Source organism: Peromyscus leucopus, unplaced genomic scaffold, assembly GCF_004664715.2.
Source record: "Peromyscus leucopus breed LL Stock unplaced genomic scaffold, UCI_PerLeu_2.1 scaffold_1361, whole genome shotgun sequence".
Lineage (NCBI taxonomy): Eukaryota > Metazoa > Chordata > Mammalia > Rodentia > Cricetidae > Peromyscus > Peromyscus leucopus.
The window spans coordinates 67582-89547 of NW_023504514.1; the positions used below are offsets into that span (position 1 = coordinate 67582).

A 21966-nucleotide genomic window follows, 5' to 3' on the forward strand; every position below is an offset into this window, starting at 1 on the left:
TTATTATCAGACTGAATCAAACTAGTCACCTGGGAAGAGGGACCCTCAATGAGGAATTATATAGATCAGCTTTACTTTGAACATGTCTCTGTGGTATTTTATTAATTGTTAATTGAGATAAGACTCCTAAAATGGGAAGAATCATTTCATTGTCTGCAACCTGTACTGTGTAAGTATGAAGAACTTCAAGCATAAGCATAAACAAAGAGGCAGCATGGGTCATTTGTTTATTTCTGTTCTTGGCTGTGGATGTGATATGATTAGCTGAGTTCCTACCTTGATTTCCCAAAAATGGAACTATTACCTGGAATTGTGGCCTATGATATATTTTTCATATTCTAAGTTGCTGTGCTTGATAACTCAGTGTAATAAAGATGTTAAGAATTCACTCTATGACAGAGGGGTTTTCACAAGTCAGTGAGATGTGTATTTCATGTAGTGCTCAACAGCACCATATCTGTCTCAGAGGAGATCCTACTTCCTCCTGAACCCAACCTGTGTTTTCCTCTCACAGTTTTCCAAAGACACAGAGACACCCATAGACTCACAAACCACTTCACCCTGTCAACAAATGTCCCCTGATATTGTCTTGCCATATCAAATACTATGCTAAATTCTTCTAATGTGTTATATACAACAAGCTTCACTTCAATGAATGAATTTTTCTTTGAATTTCCTGACCATTAAAATTTTCAGATATTGGGAATTGGATCTGAATTCACTGCCTTGACTATGAATATAAATTTTATGCTATGTCCTTCCTTGAAGGTCAGAAGAAGCTCCTTCAACCTGAGAGCAAAGTAGCACCTTAAATTCCAGGTGTGCAGGGGTATAAGTAATGACTGGCAATGTGTCCACTAGTTACCTTAGGTTGGAGATTAACTCCAGGCCTGATGTACAAACATCCCTGTGAGGACTTCTCGGTTTCCCTCTAACTTCTGTGCCTCTTCATTAAGGTTTCTGTAAACAGATCTTTGACAAATTTCCTCCTTCCAAAGTAACTAGACATTATCAGATGTGAAAAGTCACTTTGATTTTTTTCCTTCTCCTCCTAGGACATGAAACAGGCCCTTTTGAGCTACATCAAAGGCTATCCAAGGAGAATACGGTCTGAAATAACCACAGGTACAGTTTTAGAATGCAGGTCTGAGGAACAGAGTGCAAAACAAGGGCAGGACAGCAGGCACACCCAGGAGATTCTTGGTTATGTCTTTGGCAGTTTAGCCTCTCTGCATGTCAGTTTTTTCTACCTAGAGAAAGATGGGTTGGGATGCACCATGGAGATGGGTGCTGTCTCAAGGCATGTCTTATAAAATCACTTCCTTCATAAGTGGGACTTTGTTTGTTTGTTTGTTTGCATGTTTTTTGGTGGGAGTGATGAGCTAACATTTATATGAGCTAAGCTGCACATCTCTTTCAAGTGAACATCTCTTTCTGGGAACAGAGGAATCAGATGCTGAACTTACCAAAAATGCTGAAAATGATGCTTTAGAGCAGAGAATCACTTCACTTGGTTGAAAAAAATTAACACTTCTCTTCATGACTGTTACCAAATATTGTGCATCGATCCTGTCCTTTTACCATTTGGAAAGACTCACCAGCTAGCTATTCTTTATTTATTAGCCACTTTCAGATCCTAAAAGCAAAGAAGATGGAGAGGGAAGTTAGAAGTCATCATGTTTGATCCTAAATATAGAGTTGTGTTTGCCTGTTCCAATCTCAGAATTCTAATCCTTATCTGGCTAATCTAACAACAAATAAATGCCAACTGTGCCCATTGGTGTATTTTAATAGAAGCACATAAAAGATTTTGGTGTCTTATTAGAACTCATGTAGTATATATTGAGTCCATCTATTAATATTTTCTTCTCTGTCTTGCTATTCTTATTTGGAAGGTTTGCTTGTTTGAGTGGAAGTGAACTGCCCCATTTAAAATGGGGGGAATTTTTTTCAAAAATAAACTATTGTAACAGAATATGTTTGGGAGTTGTAAAAGTTTTCCATTGAATAAATCAGAATTAAGAGGATCCTGTTAAATGCTGGGGGCAGAAATCAGAGTCAGCAGAGCTTGCAAAACAGATTTTTTTAGCACTTTAGTGAGAGAAGCACTTTATTTTTTAAATTTTATAATTAATTTAATTTTATATATTAGCTACAGATTCCCTGGTCCTCCCTCTTCCCACTCCCCTGACCTCCCCCCAATCCATCCCCCATTCCCATCTCCTCCAGGGCAAGGACTCCCTGGGGATTCATCTCAGCCTGGTAGATTCAGTCAAGGCAGGTCCAGTCCCCTCCTCTCTACACCAAGGCTGAGCAAAGGGTCTCAGCATAGGCCCTAGGTTCCAAAAAGCCAGCTCATGCACTAAGGACAGGTCCTGGTCATACTGCCTGGGGGCCTCCTAAATAGTTCAAGATACTCAACTGTCTCACTTATCCAGAGGGCCTGATCCAGTTCCATTGGGCTCCTCAGCTATTGGTTCACAGTTCATATGTTTCCACTAGTTTCGCTATTTGTCCCTGTGCTTTTTCTAATCACAGTCTCAATATCTCTTGCTCATATAATCCACCTCTCTCTCACTGATTGGACTCCTGGAGCTCCACCTGGGGCTTGGCTGTGGATCTCTGCACCTGCTTCAATCAGTCACTGATGAGAGTTCTATCATGACAATTAGGGTGTTCAGCCATCCAATCACCAGAATGGGTCAGCTCAGGTACTCTCTCAACCATTGCCAGTAGTCTATAGTGGAGGTATCTTTGTGGATTTCTGGGGACCTCTCTAGCACTCTGCTTTTTTCTATTCCCCTTGGGTCTTCTTTCATCTTTGTATCTCTTTCCTTTTTCTCCCACTCTGTTTCTGATCCATCTTGGACCTCCTGCTCCCCTAATCTCTCTTTACATTGACCCCTGCCCTCCATTAACCACCTCACCCCCAGTTTGCTCATGAAGATCACATCCATTTCTTTGTCACTGGGTGATCCTTGTGTCTTTGTTAGGTTCCTCTTTACTAGGTAGCCTCCTTGGAGTTGTCAGTTGCAGTCTGGTTGTTCTTTGCTTTATTTATATTTAGTATCTACTTATGAATGAGTACATACCATGTTTGTCTTTCTGAGTCTGGGTTACCTCACTCAGGATGATATTTTCTAGTTCCATCCATTTGCCCGCAAACCTCATGTCATTGTTTTTCTCTGCTGTGTAGTACTCCATTGCATACATGTAACACATTTTCTTAATCCATTTCTTCAGTTGAAGGGTATCTAGGTTGTTTTCAGGTTCTGGCTGTTATAAATAATGCTGCTATGAACATAGTTGAGCATGTGTCCTTGTGGTATGATTGAGCACTCCTTGGATATATGCCCAAGCATGGTATAGCTGGGTCTTGAGGGAGGATGATTTCCAATTTTCTAAGAAAGCATTCTTATAATAAGTTCACCCAGAATGATTTTTATTCTTTTTGAAATCCTTGTGCCTTCTTACACGATGCTCCCTGAGCCTTGTGTGTATTGGTTGGAACAAGCCAGGCATGTTTGCATGTTTCTTTAATTTTATCACCAGGAAAGGATGAAGTGCAGAGAGTTTTATTGAAATGACCCCCAAATCGTAATTTTTATAAAATATGGATGTCAGGTTCTTAAAAAGGAAGACATGCCACCTCTCCAAAAAGTCATGTACTTAAGAATGATATTGAAGCTGATTTCATTGGCACAGGCATGATTAATACACAAATGAATGCTCTCTCCCTCCCTGACACAAACGCACACATGTCCACACTCACAAAACATCTGTGAACATAAAAGTGAAAAATATGTATGATGTAAAACAATATGCTTGTCACATTGGCTGATCTCACTGGGACACAGATACGAATGTGCAGCTGGATTTCATATTTAATTAATTACTTGATGCATCCCCCATCAGAAGTAAGTCATTCTTTCTTGTCCGCAAAACCAAGGACAGAAGTTAATGATAGAATATTCATGTCGCTGCTTCTCAGTTTTCATCTCCTTAAGAAAGTCTCAGTAGCTCAGTGGTTACAGAGAGAATAGAAATTAAAACACATTTCATGTCTGTCTCTTAGTGTATCACACTCAATATAAAGTGTGGTTATTTTCAAGGGTTTTATTGATTTTTCTTTTTATTCTTTCTTTTTCTTTTTTTTTCTTTTTCTTTTTCTTTTTTTGTTCAGAGCATCCTGTTTGGCTGGCAGTCCAGGATGTAGGTTGACATGGTTATGTTTTTTCCAATGTCACGTTCCTCAGGGAAGGTTAGGATGACATGGACTGTTAGCAACAGTGTGATGAAACATACTATATTACTTTGAAAGACGAGATGAGACTCTACTCTGAGGTGCTCTGCCGTGTCATAGAGAATGAGGATCAAATTCCTCTTTTTAAATTGCTGATTTATGTCATGATGTGGGGAGAAAGGGAATTCTTAGACTCAAAGCAACAGCTTACTATAGTTATTTGGATAACTGGACCAATATTGAATATTTCAATGGGAGAAATTCTACCCTGATGGAGAAGATTGTCTACAGAAGCAAATTTTTTAATGAGTAGAGCAATTATATATATTTATTTTATATTATATATTTTAATTTATAATACATATAATAAAATATCATATAATTTTAATTAGTAGAGCAAATATATTTAAGTAGTAGAGCAATTATATATATAACAATAAATATATATTGTTGCTATATATTCAATGGAGGTCAATTTTCCATATGATGATATTAACGTGATCAAAGCTGCATATTAGAGAACTTCTTATGCTCATTGATGAGACACACATCACTGATCCCATCACTTCCTGTATGACGCTTCTGTGGTTACCAAATTATCACAGTGTTGAACATGAAATAATATAAATAAACAATATAAATAAATAAAATATTTTACATGTATAATAATATGTAATAAATAAATAATATACATTCTTAATAACATATAATAAATAATATAAATAAAAATATACATTCATAATAATGTATAGAATAAATGATATGAATAAATGAAATATGATATATTTATAATATATAATATAAATGAATAAAATATTAAACATTTATAATAATATATAATAAATAATGTAAATAAATAAAATAATATATATTTTACATTTATGTCATGTAGGCTTACTGCAGTGGTCTTTAGGTGTTTTCCAGCACATTTAAGATAAGTCTATCTCACATTTCTTGCAGGCGTGTGTAGGAGTTTCATGCATTCATTTTCACATATCTGCCCCAAACACACTTCTTGGTACATGTGTGTTTGTAAAAAAAATAAGACAATGGCTGGGTAGTCCCATATTTTAAATATTTTGTTGAAATTTTTTGTAGGTGTCCAGCTTTGTAATGTGGTTTCTTGGCTTAGAATCATTTAATGGACTAATTATAACTTGGTGTTGTGAACATGAAGATGAGATGGAAAATTGATCACACAGATTTGAAAGAGTCCTATTAACCAGAAGTGTTTAAGTCACAGCCATATCCTCTGACATTCACACCTTATATTTATTCAAGAGAATATATCAAGAAAATGCATGCTCCAAGAAATATTAGCATTGTCATGACGCTGCTGCACGTGAATAATATTTTCACCAATCTGTGTCCCCGAATGGCCTGTCATGTGTTTCGTATGTTTCTCTCATGTAGCATTTGAAAACATACTTGGGCCTGTAATTTATCTTCATCGATAGCTCCTAACAGCTCCCTTAGTGATGGGGTGAGAAGACACAGCATCAGGGTCACAGACACCAAGTGTTTGTTGAAGGCAAACAGCAGAATCATTTATTCAGTAACAGGGAAGGCCTTATATGCTCTCCTCCCAGCATCCAGGCTGTGTCCTGATCTGGTGACATTGTGAGGTCATCAGTCACTGGCTGGGCATGATCAGGAACTCTGACAGTGCCTGTTACTAGGTGCCAGGCAGACTCTGCACGATCAGGAACTGTGACATTGACTAGGAAATCTGATGGTGACTGTTGCTAGGTCCTCAGGCAGACTCAAGGTTGGCTCTTAAGGAGTAAGGTACTTCCATGCCTTGGCTACTGGTCTGAGCCAATTTCCTCAACCCTGTGGGCCTTTAGATTGTGAATTGTTAAATCTAGTCAGTGTAGCATATGCAACACTTAAGCAGATGTGTTTGTCATATTTAAAGATTCATTACTCATGATGTTTCTTCACTTTTCCTAGAAATGAAGTGATTGCAGCCCCTCAGTCAATTTTATTTTTCTGTTTACATGTCATACATGATAAATAGAAGAGACTATACAACTCTATGAACTTTAAAATACATATGGATATTTTCTTAATATTTCAGGTATAGTTTTTGTTTTACAGATGTTTTAATGCTTCTTCCTTTTTTGTGTTATTGTAACAGTTTTCCCATAATATACTTGTTTATTTTCTCTGGATAGAATATTTTTATTAAATGTTATTTTGTTTATTATATTGAATTCTGACAAAGATTTTTATTTTACTTTAACACACCAAATCAGTAGCTTCATTGAGGACAGGTGTCTGTGAAGTATAAGATATACAAAGTTAAAATGTCATTCATTTACTCAATAATTTTTACTTCAGTTTTTCAGGAATGGAAATGGAAATCAAGAAATTTCATTATTTTCTCTTATTTTAGAACAATGTTCTAGTTGCAAAACACAATTATTTATCCATTTTTGAGGATATCTCATATATTTTCTCTTGGGATTCCAAATGAAACAGTGGTTCTCACATAGATGTCCCATAATTCTTTAGTGAGGCTGGTTTCTTTTGCTACATTAAACATAAGAAGTAAAAAGAGATAACCATTAGAAGTATGACTGTTTCTGAATTTTGGATCCCCCAAATTTATTGTCTAGACCTATATAACTTCATTGATTTTTAAATTTAGTTTCTTGAGTGTTCTGTGAATTTGAGGGAAATACACTTTGTTGGTAAGTCCACTCAGATCCACCACCCCTTTTCTTCTTAATCAGTACACACATACACAACACACACACACACACACACACACACACACACTCCTTTTTTAATAACCTATCAACTCTGATTTGTGCTGATGATATTTTAATGGATGTGAAGCTTTCCACTTCAGAATGGTCAATCTATCAGAGTTTTCATTAATCATTCCTTTTAGAATATTTTTGCAAAACACCAATGCCAATCTCTTATTTGATATTTAGAAATTAAATAAAACCAAAATTCTCACCTCATTAAGGTCTAATATCCAAAATATACATACTGAACAAAAGAAGTGAAATAAAAAAGTTTCACCTGATAAAATTTATTATCAAAAATATACATATAACAGAAAAAAATCTGATAAATAAAACAAAAATTCTCATCAGATAATGGTCTAATATCCAAAATATACATATTGAATATAATTAGACAAATAAAAAATTGTCATCTGATAAAGGTCTAATATCAAATATGTACTTATTTAACCCAAGAAATTAAATAAAAAATTTTACCTAATTAAGTCTGATATCAAAAATATACATATTGAACAAAAGTAATCAGAAAAAAAAATTTGCACATGTGAAAAAATTCAAATATCAAAACCTTCTTATTGAACACAAGAAATTCAGTAAAAAAAAATTCTCATCTGATAAATGTCTAATATCCAAAATATACATTTGGAACACTGAAATCAGATAAATAAAACAAAAATTATTACATAAAAAGGTCTAATATCCAAAATATACTAATTGAACACAAGAAAGCAGACAATTAAACAAATATTCTCATCTTATAAAATTCGAAATACAAAATGAATATATTGAACAAAGAAATTAGAAAACCAAATTCATACCGGTAGCACTAATATCCAAAATATACACACTGAACACAAAAATCAGATGAATAAAACAAAAATTCTTGTCTGATAAAGCTTTAATATCCCCTACGTATACATTCAACCCAAGTAACCATATAAATAAGAACAATTTCTCATCTGATAAAGGAATAATATAAAAAAAAACACATTGCTAACAACAAATCAGATAATTAATATAAAAAATATCTACTGATCAAGGTCTAATACCAAAATTATACATATTAAACACAAGAAATTAAATAAAATAAATTTGTCCTCTGATAAATATTTAATATTCAAAATATACATATTGAACACAAAAAAATCAGTTCACAAAACAAATATTCTCATCTGATAAAGGTCTAATAGCCAAAATATACATATTGAACACAAGAAATCAGAAATAAAACAAAAATCGTCATCTGATAAAAGTCTAATATCGCCGGGCGTTGGTGGCGCACGCCTTTAATCCCAGAACTCGGGAGGCAGAGTCAGGCAGATCTCTGTTAGTTCGAGGCCAGCCTGGACTACAGAGTGAGTTCCAGGAAAGGCGCAAAGCTACACAGAGAAACCCTGTCTCGAAAAAACAAAACAAAAAAAGTCTAATATCAATTATATACAATTGAACACATGAAATTAGAAAAACAATATTTTTACCAGTAGGTCTAATATTCAAAATATATATATTGAACAAAGGAAATCAGATAAATAAAACAAAAATTCTCATCAGATATAGGTTTATTATCCAAAATATATATTCCACATAATTAGATAAATAAAACATAATTCTAATCTAATAAAGGTCTAATATCAAAAATATGCATATTGAACACCAGAAGTTAAATAACTCCAAATTCTCACCTGATAAATGTCCAAATCCAAAGTATAAATATTGATATCTAGAAATCAGGTAAATAATACAAAATTTCTCATCTGATAAAGGTCTAATAAAGAAAAAAAATTGCATATTGAACACAAGAAATCAGACAAATAAAACAAATATTCTCATCTGATGAAGGTCTATTTCCAAAATATACATATTGGACATAATAAATCAAATAAATAAAACAAAAATTCTCATGTGATAAAGGAGTAATATCAACAATATAAATATTGATCCCAAGAAACAGGATAAGTAAGACAAAAATTATCATCTGACAAAGGTCTATTACTAAAAATATACATATTGAACATAATTTGATAAATAAAACAAACATTTTCTAATGATAAAAATAAAATTCAAAAACACCATGTTGAATACAACAAATCAGATTAACAATAGTTCTCATCTGATACATGTCTAATATCCAAAATATACATATAGAAAACCAGAAATCAGATAAATAAAAGAGAAGTTCACATCTGGTAAAATCTAATATCCAAAATATACATATTGAAGGTAATTAGAAAAATAAAACAAAAATTCTCATCTGATAAATGTCTAATACCAAAAGTAGACAAATGGAACCCAAGAAGTTAGATAAAACAATAATTCAAACTGGTAAAGTTGTAATATCCAGAATATACATATTGAACAAAAAAATCAGATAAATAAAACAAAAATTATCATTGGATAATGGTCTAATTTCCAAAATACACAAATTGAACATAATGAGATAAATAAAACAAAAAATCTCATCTGAATAAGGTCTAATATCAAAAATATACACATTGAACACAAAAAATTAAATAAAAGAAGTCCCATCTGATAAAAGACTAATATCAAAAATACACATATTGAACACAAGATATCAGATGACTAAAACAAAAATTCCCGTCTGATAATGGTCTGTTATAAAAAATATACATATTCAATCTAATTAGGTAAATAGAACAAAAATAGTCTTCTGATAAATTCTAATAACTTAATCATGCATATTGAATACAAAATTTAAATAAAACAAAAATTATCATCAGATAAGTCTGTAATATGCAAAATATACATATTGAACACAAGAATTCATCAAAAATAAACAAAAATTCTCATGTGATAAATATCTAATATCAAAAATACACTTTTGAACACAAGAAATTGAATCAACCAAATAATTTTCATCTGAAAAGTGTCGAATATCCAATATATACATAGTAAACTCAGGAAATCAGATCAATAAAACAAAATTTCTCATCTGATAATGGTCTGTTAACCAAAATATTCATATTAATTTCAAGAAATCAGATAAATAAATCAAGTATTCTTATCTGATAAAGGTCTAATATCAAAAATATACTTATTGAGCATATGAAATTAAATAAAACAAAAATTCTCATCTGATCAAGTCTAATATCCAAAATTACATATTGAACAGAAGAAACTAAATAAATAAAAATATTTTCTCATCTGATAATGAACTAATATCAAAATTGTACATATTGAACATAATTAGGTAAATAAAAAATTATTCTGTTAGAAGTCTAATATCCAATATATACATATAGACCATAATTAGTTAAATAAAACAAACATCTCATCTGTTAAAAGTTTAATATCCAAAATAAACTTATTGAAGACAAGAAATCAGAAAATCAAAACAAAAATTCTTATGTGATAAAGATCTAATCCGCAAAATATATATATTGAACTGAAGAAATCAGAAAAGTAAAACAAAAATTGTGATCTGAGAAAGTTCTAATATCCAAAACATACATATTAAACAAAAAAACCCAGCTAAATAAAACAAAAATTCTCATCTCGTAAAGCTCTAATATCCAAAATATAAACATTAAAACCAAGAAATCAGAAAAATAAAACAAAAATTCTCATCTGATGAAGATCTAGTATCCAAAATACACATATTGAAAACAATTAGATAAATAAAAAAATCTCATATGATCAAGGTCTAATATCCTACATAACCTATTGAACACAAAAATCAGAAAAATCAATAAAAAATTCTCCTGTGATAAAGGTATAATACCATAAATATACACATTGAACACAAGAAATTAAATAAACAAAAATTAAAAACTCATGAATATCTGCTATCCCAAATATACATACTGAACACAAGAAATTAAATAAAACAAAAATTCTCCCCTGATAAAGGTCTAATATCCTAAATATACATATTGAACACAAAAATTCAGACAAATAAACAAAAATTCTCTCATGATTGTGGTCTAATGTCCAATATATATATATATCTTAAGAGATCAGATAAATAAAACAAAAATTATCATCTGATAAAGGTGTAATATCCAAAAAATTCATATTGAACACAAGAAATCAGAAAAAGAAAACAAAATTCTTATGTGATAAAGGTCAAATATCAAAAATATATTTATTGAACACAAGAGAATAAATAAAGCAAAAATTCTCTTCTGATAAAGGTATAATATATATATATATGAGACAAGATATCAGATAAAAAAAAACAAAACCTCACCTGATGAAAGGTCTACTATCCTAAATATACATACTGAACTCTGAAACCAGATAAATAAAGCAAAAATTCTCATCTCATAAAGGTTTAATAACAAAATTATACACCTTGAACACAAGAAATCAGAAAAACCAAACAAAATTCTCATGTGATAAAGGTCAAATATCAAAAATACACTTGTACACAAAAGATTAAATAAAACAAAAACTTATCATCTGATAAAATCTAATATCCAAAATATACATATTGAACAATAGCACTCAGATAAATATTACAAAAATTCTCATATGATAAAGGTCAAATTTCAAAAATATGCATATTGAACATGAGATATCAGAAATTTAAAACAAAATTTGTCATCATATAAAATTCTAATATCCAAAATAGACATATTGATCAAAAGAAATCCGAGATATAAAACAGATAGTCTCAACTATTGTAAGTCCAATATCCAAAATATACATATTGAATACAAGTAATCAGAAAATAAAACTAAATTTTCTCCTGATGAGGATATAATATCCAACATATTCATATTGAAAATCATTAGATAAATAAAATAAAAATTTTCATCCAATAAATATCTAATATCAAAAATATACATATGGATCAAAAGAAATCACATCAAATAAACAAATAATCTCAATTGATAAAGGTCCAATATCCAAAAGACACATATTGAACACAAGAAATCAGAAATATAAAACAGATATTCTCAACTATTATAAGTCCAATATCCAAAATATACATATTGAATCCAAGTAATCACAAAATAAAACTAAATTTTCTCCTGATGATGATCTAATATCCAAAATATACTTATTGAACACAAGAAATTATATAAATAAAAATCCTCATCTGATAAACCTCTAAAACCAAAAATATACCAAGAAATTAAATAAAACAAAAATTCTCATTTGATAAAGTTCTAATATGAAAAATATACAAATTGAAATCAAGAAATTAGAAACAACAAAATTCTCACTGTAATGTCTAATATACAAAATATACATTTTGAACACAAGGAATCAAATAAAAACCAAAAATTATCGTCTGATAATGGTCTATATCCAAAATATACATACTGAAGTCATGAAATTATAAAAAACAAAAATCTCATGGGTAGGTCTAATATCCAAAATATGCATATCAAACAAAAGAAATTAAATAACACAAAAATTCTCATCTGATTAATGTCTAAATTCAAAAATATACATATTGAACAGAAAAAATTCAGATAAATAAAACAAAAATTCTCATCAGATAATTGTCTAATATCCAAAATATACCTATTGAACATAATTAGATAAATAAAAAATATTCTCAGCTGATTATGTTTTAATATCAAAATATAAATATTGAACAAAAGAAATTAGATAAAACAAAAATTCTCATCAATAAAGTTATAATATCCAATATATGAATATTGATCACAAGAAATCATATAAATAAAACAAAAAAAATTGTCACTAGATAATTGTCTAATATCTAAAATATTCTCATTGAACACAATATATTAAAAAAACAAAAATTGTCATGGATAAAGATGTTATATACAAAATACATCCATTAAACAGAAGGAATCAGATTAATAAAACAAAAATCTCAACTGATAGAAATCTAATAAAAAATATAAATATTGAACACAAGAAAATAGAAAAAGAAAACAAAAATTCTCATCTGATAAAGGTCTAATATCCAAAATATACATATTGAACATTCTTAGATAAATAAAACAAAAACTCTCATCTGATAAAGGTATAATATCAGAAATATATTTGTTGAACACAAGAAATTAAATAAAACAAAAATTTTCCTGTGATAAATGTCTGGGGCTAGAGAGATGGATCAGAGGTTAAGAGCTCTGGCTGCTCTTCTAAAGGTCTTGATTTCAACTCCCAGAACCCACATGGTAGACTACAATCATCTCTAATGAGATCTGGTGCCTTCTTCTGGTGCACAAGCATACATGCAGGCAGAACAGTGTGAATATAATAAATAAATTTTAAAGAACCTTTAAAATTTTTTTAAAAGTTCTAATATCCAAAATTACATATTGAACACAAGAAATCAAATAAATAAAAAAAATTGTCATCAGATAAAGGTCTAATATCCAAGTTACAAATATTGCACACAATAAATCAAATAAATGAACAAAAATTCTCATCTTAAAAGGATTAATATCCAAAATATACATGTTGAATCCAAGAAATCAGATAAATAAAACAAAATTTTCATCTGGTAAAGGTATAGTATCCCAAATTCTTGTATAATATTACAGGGACCAGCCTTAATATTATACATCCCAGGGGATCAGGAGAGAGAGCTACTAATGCGAGGACAATTTTCTGGAAAGAGAATCTCAGCACACTGATGTCTATAGTCCACTTGCTTTAATTCCTCTGGGACAACATTCCTGTTTACACAGCTTTAGTTCTGTTCTCATGCCTAGCTCCTTCCTTGCCTCATTTCTCTCTGTATTTATCTACTGCTCCCTCTAAGTTCTATCTTAATTCTCTCATCTCAACTCTGCCTCATCTAGGTCCGTTTCATCTTGTTCTTACCCAGCTAGTACTTCCCCATCTGACTCTTCCTCATCTTTCATCTCGTTCCTCTATTACTCTCTCCTAGCCCTTCAATCTAGTTCTTCCCCATCTCAGATTGTTCCTCTGAATTTCTTACCCATCTAGTTCTTCCATTCCCTTTTCTCTTCCCTACCCCCCCATGTCCTGGGAGTCCCGGTATATATATACTTAGATAAAAATCATATAGAAGGGCAATAACCATTAATTATCATTTGCAACCCTAAAGGGAAGTGACCAATGGGGAAATGAATTAACTAAAGGCTAAATTTGGGTAATATCTAAGAAGAGGGCTCTTATGTGTTCAACTATAATCTTAAATGTGATTGTTTTATGTTAAGGATCTAAAAGTTGTTAGGTCAATGGGAGAAAACAAAACTGTCTTCTTTTTTTTTCTGTGGCTCCTATCTGTCCAAGCTATCTGCCTTTTTTCTGCAAGCTGGGGGAAAGTGTGCTCAGTCGCTGGCCAACCTGTGTACAGCTAGATGCCTCTGGTGATAGTTAAAGGAAGATCTGGAACTAGAGGAAAGGTTTGGGAAAGGAGGAAGTAAAGCTTAACTGGCACATCCACCAGGCCTCCTCACACAGGTAGCCTGGATGCTTAAGTCTGTTCTTAGAGAGTACAGAGGTATCTCTGATATGGTACTTTCCTCCATCTGGAGATGGACCTTGCTGGATACTGCCAATGATGATAATTATATGTAGGCTTGAACTGGGATTCTGGCTATGAATAGCTATCAGTGCAGAAGGTTATCTAAACACTACTAGAAGTGGTTAGGTAAGGAGTGAAAGGTCTATAAAATTAGTAAGGCTGTAAGAAAGGAGGGTCCAAGATAAATTGTGTAAAGCTATTAATTAACGTCCACCTGACCTAGGTGGTGTCTCCTTGTGGAATTTGCCTTAAATCAGGAGACCTTCATGTGGACTGTTATTACTGCTAGTCCTTGAAAATGGCTAAGGGAGATATCTGATTCCAGAGAAAACCTTTCCTGAGGCTGTTCTCCAAAGACCTGGAATGTGTATGTCCAGAGAGTGATCAGTCCATACTGTTAGCCTTCTTAGGAAGAAGTCAATTGGGAAAACTATGAAGGCACACATGATTATGAAAAAAGAAGACAGCTGTTATATAACAAGCCAAATAACACCAAAAGCTCCTTCTGAATTTGGCTTCCTCTGGAGGAAATCCTTGATCCCTCCAGGTAGTGACTTTGCCACAACAAGTTCTTATGATATATTCCTGGGGCCCACAGCACCAAATATACACATTGAACCTAAGAAATCAGAAAAATAAAAAAAATTGAATCTGATAAATGTCTAATATCAAAATTATACATAAGGAACATAAGAAATCAGAGAAACAAAACAAAAACACTCATCTTATAAAGGTCTAATATTAATAATGTATTTATTGAACCTAAGAAATTAAATAAAACAAAATTCTCACCTAGTAATGGTATAATATCCATAATATACATAATAAACACAGGGTACCAGATAAATAAAACAAAAATTCTCATCTGATTAAGAGCTAACTAATATCAAAAGTATACATATTGGACTCAAGAAATCAGATAAATAAAATGAAAATTCTCACCTTAAAAAGGTCTAATATCAAAAATATACATATTGAACATAATTAGCTAAGTAAAACAAAAATTCTGACCTGCTATAGGTCTAGTATCAACAATATATTTATTAAACACATGAAATTAAAAAAACAAAAATTATCATCTAATAAAAGTTCAATAACAAAAATACACATATTGAACATAATTAAGTAATTAAAAGAAAAATTCTCATCTGATAAAGGTCTAATATCAACAATATACATATTTAACAAAAGAAATCATAAAAAACAAAATTCTCATGTGATAAATGTTAAATATCAAAAATATACTTATTGAACACAAGAAAATAAATAAAACAAAAATTCTCACCTGATAAAGCTCTAATAACCAAAATAGATTGTAGCATGAATCTTAACAGTTCTTATTAATAAAATCAAACCTGAGGCCAGTTATTGGGGTGAATGCTGGTAGATCAGATGCAGAACAAGCCACAGCTATCTCACCTTGCCAATTCCTCTGCTGGTCGTGTTTCCTCAGACTGGAGGCCTCTGAGTCTTCATCCAGAATGGGTCTCAGCTGAACTGCTGATCAAAAGCCTGAATGCTTAACCAGCCAAATGCTTAACCAGCCAAATGCTTAACCAGGCCAAATGCTTAACCAGGCCAAATGCTTCTAGTTCCTGGTCCTCACGCCTTATATATCTTTCTGCCTTCTACCATCACTCCCTGGGATTAAATGCTCACTTTCTGGGATGAAAGGCTGTGTCACCATGCCTGGCTGTTTCCAATGTGGCCTTGAACTCACAGAGATCCAGAGGGATTTCTGTCTCTGGAATGCTAGGATTAAAGGCGTGAGTGCCACCATTTTCTAGCCTCTGTATCTAGTGGCTGTCTGTTCTCTGACCCCAGATAAATTTATTAGGGTGCACAATATTTTGGGGAACACAATACCACCACAATAGATATTAAACCCAAGGAAATAGATAAATAAAACAAAAATTATCATCTGACAAAATTCTAATCCAAAATACATAAGGAATGCAAGAAATCAGATAAATAAAACAATAATTCTCATTTGATAAATTGTAATATCCAAAATATACATATTGAACTCAAGAAATTAAATAAATCAAACAAAAATTCTCATCAGATAAAAGTCTATTATCAATAATATACAGAGTGAAGACAAAATATCAGATAAATAAAACAAAAATTCCCCTCTGATAAAGGTCTTATTCCAAAACACACATGTTGAACACAAGAATTCAGATGAATAAAACAAAAATTCTCATCTGATAATGGTCTAATATGCAAAATATATATTGAACATAATTAGATAAATAAAAAAATTCTCATCTGACAAAGGTCTATTATCCATAAAATATACATATAGAACTTAATTAGGTTAATAAAAAATTCTTCTTATAAAATTAATATCAAAAATATACATTTTGAACATAATTAAATAAATAAAACAAAAATTCTCTAATGAAGGTCTAATATACAAAATTCCATATTGAACCAAAAAATCAGATAAATAAAACAAAAATTCTCATCTCATAAATGTCTAATATCAGAAATATATTTATTGAACACAAGAAATTTAATAAAACAAAAATTCTCCTATGATAAAGGTCTAATATCCAAAATTACATATTGAACACAAGAAATGATATAAATAAAACAAAAATTGTCATCAGATAAATATCTAATATCAAAAATATACATATTGGACCCATGAAATCAGATAAATAAAACAAAAATTCTCATCTAATAAAGTTTAATATCAAAAATATACATATTGAACATAATTAGGTATATAAAACAAATATTCTCATCTGATAAAGGTCTAATATACAAAATACATATTGAATCAAAGAAACTCGATAGCAAAAACAAAAATTATCAACTGATATCAAATGTCTAATATTCAAAACACATATTGAACCACAAAAAATAGATTAAAAAACAAAAATTCATATCAGACAGAGGTCTAATATCCAAAACACACATACTGAACTCAAGAAAAAAGTGCTCATCTGACAATGTCTAATATCAAAAATATACATATAGAACATAAATAAGTAAATGAAACATAAATTTTCTTCAGATAAAAGTCTAATATCCATAACATATATACTCAATATAAGAAATTAAATAAAACAGAAATTTTATCTGATAAAAATCTAATATTCAAAATATACATATTGAACACAAAAATTCAAATAAAACAAAATTTCTCATGTGATAAAAGTATAATTATGAAAATATACTTATTGAACAAAAGAAATAAAATAAATTAAAAATTCTGATCTGATAAAGGTCTAATATCCAAAACATACACATTGATCACAAGAGAACAGATAAATAAAACAAAAATTATCATCTCATTAAAGTCTAATATCCAAAATACACATATTGAACACAAGAAATCAGAAATATAAAACAAATATTCTCATCTATTATTGGTCTAATATCCAAAATATGCATATTGAACCGAAGTAATCAGAAATATAAAACAAAATGTTCACCTGATGAAGATCTAATATCCAAAATATACATAATGAAAATAGATAAATAAAACCAAAATTTTCATCTGATAAATGTCTAATATCAAAAATATACATATGGAACAAAAGAAATTAGAGAAACAAAACAGAAACTCTCATCTCATAAAGGTCTAAAATAAAAAATGTACTTATTGAACACAAGAAATTAAATACAACAAAAATTCTTGTTTGATAAAGGTCTAATATCTAAAACATACATATTGAACACAAGAAATCAGATAAATTACACAAAACTTATCATCAGATAAAGCTCTAATACCAAATATACATATTGAACACAAGAAATCAAAAACAAAATGAAAATTTCCTTGTGATAAAGGTCTATTATCAAAAATGTACTTATTGAATACAAGAAAGCAAATAAAACATCTGATAAAGGTCTAATGTCCAAAATATACATACATATTGAACCCATGACATCAAATAAAGAAAATAAAAATGCTCATCTCTATAAAGATCTAATATCAAAATATACATATAATTAGAAAAATAATTTAAAAATTTCATTAGATAAAGGTCTAATATGCAAAATATTCATGTTCAACACAAGAAATCAGATAAATAAAATAAAAATTCTCATCAGATAATGGTCTAATATCCAAAACATACCTATTGAACATAATTAGATAAATAAAAAAATATTCTTAGCTGATGAAGTTCTAATATCAAAAACAGCAGTCTAGTCATCCTTTGTTTTACATCTAGTATCCTCCTATGAGTGAGTATATATCATGTTTGTCTTTCTGAGTCTGGGTTACCTTACTCAGGATGATTTTTTCTACATCCATCCATTTGCCTGCAAACCTCATGATGTCATTGTTTTTCTCTGCTGAGTAGTACTCCATTGTGTATATGTACCACATTTTATTTATCCATTCTCAAGTTGAACGGCATCTAGGTTGTTTCCAGGTTCTGGCTATTACAAACAATGCTGCTATGAATGTAGCTGAGCATGTGCCCTTGTGGTATGATTGAGCATTCCTTGAGTATATGCCCAAGAGTGGTATAGCTGGGTCTTGGGGGAAATTGATTTCCAATTTTCTGAGAAAGCACCATATTGATTTCCAAAGTGGTTGTACAAGCTTGCATTCCCACCAACAGTGGAGGAGAGTTCCCCTTGCTCCACATCCTCTCCACCATAAGCTGTCTTCAATGTTTTTGATCTTAGCCATTCTGACAGGTGTAAGGTGGTATCTCAGAGTCGTTTTGATTTGCATTTCCCTGATGATTAGAGATGTTGAGCACAACTCCAGGGAGGCTACCTAGAAAACAGGACCCTAAGAAAGACACAGGGAATCACTCAATGACAGAGAAATGGAAGAGATCTACATGAGCAAACTGGACATGAGGGGAGTTAATGAAGGGCAAGGGTCGGGGAAAGAGAGCTTAGGGGAGCAGGAGATCCCAACTGGATCAAGAACAGAGAGGGAGAGCAAGGAAAGAGAGACCATTATAAATGAAGTGCCCATGGGAATAGGAAGAAGTAAAGTGCTAGAGATGTCCCCAGACATCCATAAAGATACCTCCACTATAGACTACTGGCAATTGTCGAGAGAAAGCCCAAACTGACCTACTCTGGTGATTGGATGGCTGAACTCCCTAAATGTCATGATAGAACTCACATCCAATGACTGATGGAAGTGGATGCAGAGATCCACAGCCAAGCCCCAGGTGGAGCTCCATGAGTCATATTGGTGAGAGAGAGAAGGGATTCTATGAGCAAGAGACATTTAGACCATGATTGGAAAAAGCACAGGGACAAATAGCCAAACTAGTCGAAACACATGAACCATGAACCAATAGCTGAGGAACCCCATGGAACTGGATCAGACCCTCTGGGTAAGTGAGACAATTAGCTTGAACTGTTTGGGAGGACCCCAGGCAATGGGACCAGCACCTGTCCTTAGTGCATGAGCTGGCTTTTTGAAGCCTGGGCCTATGCTGGGACACTTTGCTTTGCCTGGGTGAAGGGAGGAGGGGACTGGACCTGCCTTGACTGAATCTGCCAGGTTGAGCTGAATCCCCAGGGGAGTCCTTGCCCTGGAGGAGATGGGAATGAGGGGGGATTGGGGAAAAGGTGGGGGGCAGAGGAGGGAGGACAGGGGAATACATGGCTGATACGTAAAATTAAGTTAATTATAAAATTAAAAAATAAACAGAAAAATAAAGTGCTTCTCTCACTAAAGTGCTAAAAAAATCTGTTTTTGCAAGCTTTGCTGACTCTGATTTCTGCACCCAGCATGTAACAGGATCCTCCTAAATTCTGACTTTTTCAATGGAAAAACTTTTACAACTCCCAAACATAATCTGTTAGAGTAGTTTATTTAAAAAAAATTCCCCCATTTAAATTGGGGCAGTTCATTTACACTCAAACAAACAAACCTTCAAATAAGAATAGCAACAGAGAAGAAAATATTAATAGATGGACTCAATATACACTACATGAGTTCTATCTATTAAGTAATCCAAAATCATTTATGTACTTCTATTACAATACACCAATGGGCACAGGTGGCATTTATTTGTTGTTAGATTAGCCCGGTAAGGATCAGAATTCTGAGATTGGAACAGGCAAACAACTCTAAATTTAGAATCAGACATGTTGATTTCTACCTTCCCTCTCCATCTTCTTTGCTTTTAGCATCTGAAAGTGGTTAATCAATAAAGAATAGCTAGCTGGTGAGTCTTTCCAAATGGCAAAGGACAGGAGCCACACACAATATTTGGTAACAGTCATGAAGAGAAGTGTTAATGATTTTTTTCAACCAAGTGAAGTGATTCTCTGCTCTAAAGCATCATTTTCAGCATTTTTGGTAAGTTCAGGATCTGATTCCTCTGTTCCCAGAAAGAGATGTTCACCAGAAAGAGATGTGCAGCTTAGCTCATATAATGCTACCTCATCATCCCCACTCCCCAAAAACATGCAAACAAACAAACAAACAAAGTCCCACTTATGAAAGAAGTGATTTTATAAGTCATGCCTTGTGACAGCACCCATCTCCATGGTGCATCCCAACCCATCTTTCTCTAGGTAGAAGAAACTAACATGCAGAGAGGCTAAACTGCCAAGACATAACCAAGAATTTCCTGGGTTTTCCTGCTATCCTACCCTTGTTTTGTACTCTGTTCCTCATTCCAGCATTCTAAACCTGTACCTGTGGTTATTTCAGACCTTATTCTCCTTGGATAACCTTTCATGTAGCACAAAAGTGCCTCTTTCATGTTCTAGGAGGAGAAGGAAAAAAATCAACATGACTTTTCACATCTGATAGGATCTATTTACTTTTGAAGGAAGAAATTTTTCAAAGATCTGTTTACAGAAGCCTTAATGAAGAGCCACAGAAGTTAGACAGACCCGAGAAGTTCTCACAGGGATGTTTGTATGTCAGCCCTTGAGTTAATCTCCTACCTAAGGTAACTAGTGGACACATTGCCAGTCATTACTTATTCCCCGGCATACCTGGAATTTAAGGTGCTACTTTGCTCTCAGCTTGAAGGAGGTTCTTCTGACTTCAAGGCAAGACATAGCATAAGATTGAAATTCATAGTCAAGGCAGTGAATTCAGATCCAATTCCCCATATCTGAAAAGTTTAATGGTCGGGAAATTCAAAGAATAATTCATGCATTGAAGTGAAGGTTGTTGTATATAACACATCAGAAGAATTTACCATAGTACTTGACATGGCAAAACAATATCAGGGGACATTTGTTGACAGGGTGAAGTGGTTTGTGAGTCTGTGGGTGTCTCTGTGTCTTTGAAAAACTGTGACAGGGAAACACAGGTTGGGTTCAGGAGGAAGTAGGATCTCTTGTTCTGAGACAGATATGGTGGTGTTGAGCATTTCAAGAAATGCACATCTCACTGACTTGTGAAAACCCCTCTGTCATATAGTGCTTTCTTAACATCTTTATTACACTGAGTTACCAGATACAGCAACTTAGAATGGGAGAAATTGATCATAGCCCACAATTCCAGGGCTAGTTCCATTTTTGGGAAATCGAGGTAGGAACTCAGCTAATGATATCACACCCACAGACAA

The 21966-nt window shown here is 32.2% G+C and overlaps 2 long non-coding RNA genes across 2 annotated transcripts; one reads left to right on the top strand and one right to left on the bottom strand.

The window, feature by feature from the left end:
* Positions 1-461: 461 nt before the first annotated feature.
* LOC119087132 lies at positions 462-1775 on the top strand. Its single transcript, XR_005090575.1, has 2 exons — positions 462-819; positions 1056-1775. It is a non-coding gene; the product is annotated as an uncharacterized LOC119087132 (long non-coding RNA).
* Positions 1776-6558: 4783 nt separating this feature from the next.
* On the bottom strand, positions 6559-21725 carry LOC119087131. Its single transcript, XR_005090574.1, has 2 exons — positions 21386-21725; positions 6559-6778 (listed from the first exon to the last, which is right to left on the bottom strand). It is a non-coding gene; the product is annotated as an uncharacterized LOC119087131 (long non-coding RNA).
* Between the last annotated feature and the right edge of the window lie 241 nt (positions 21726-21966).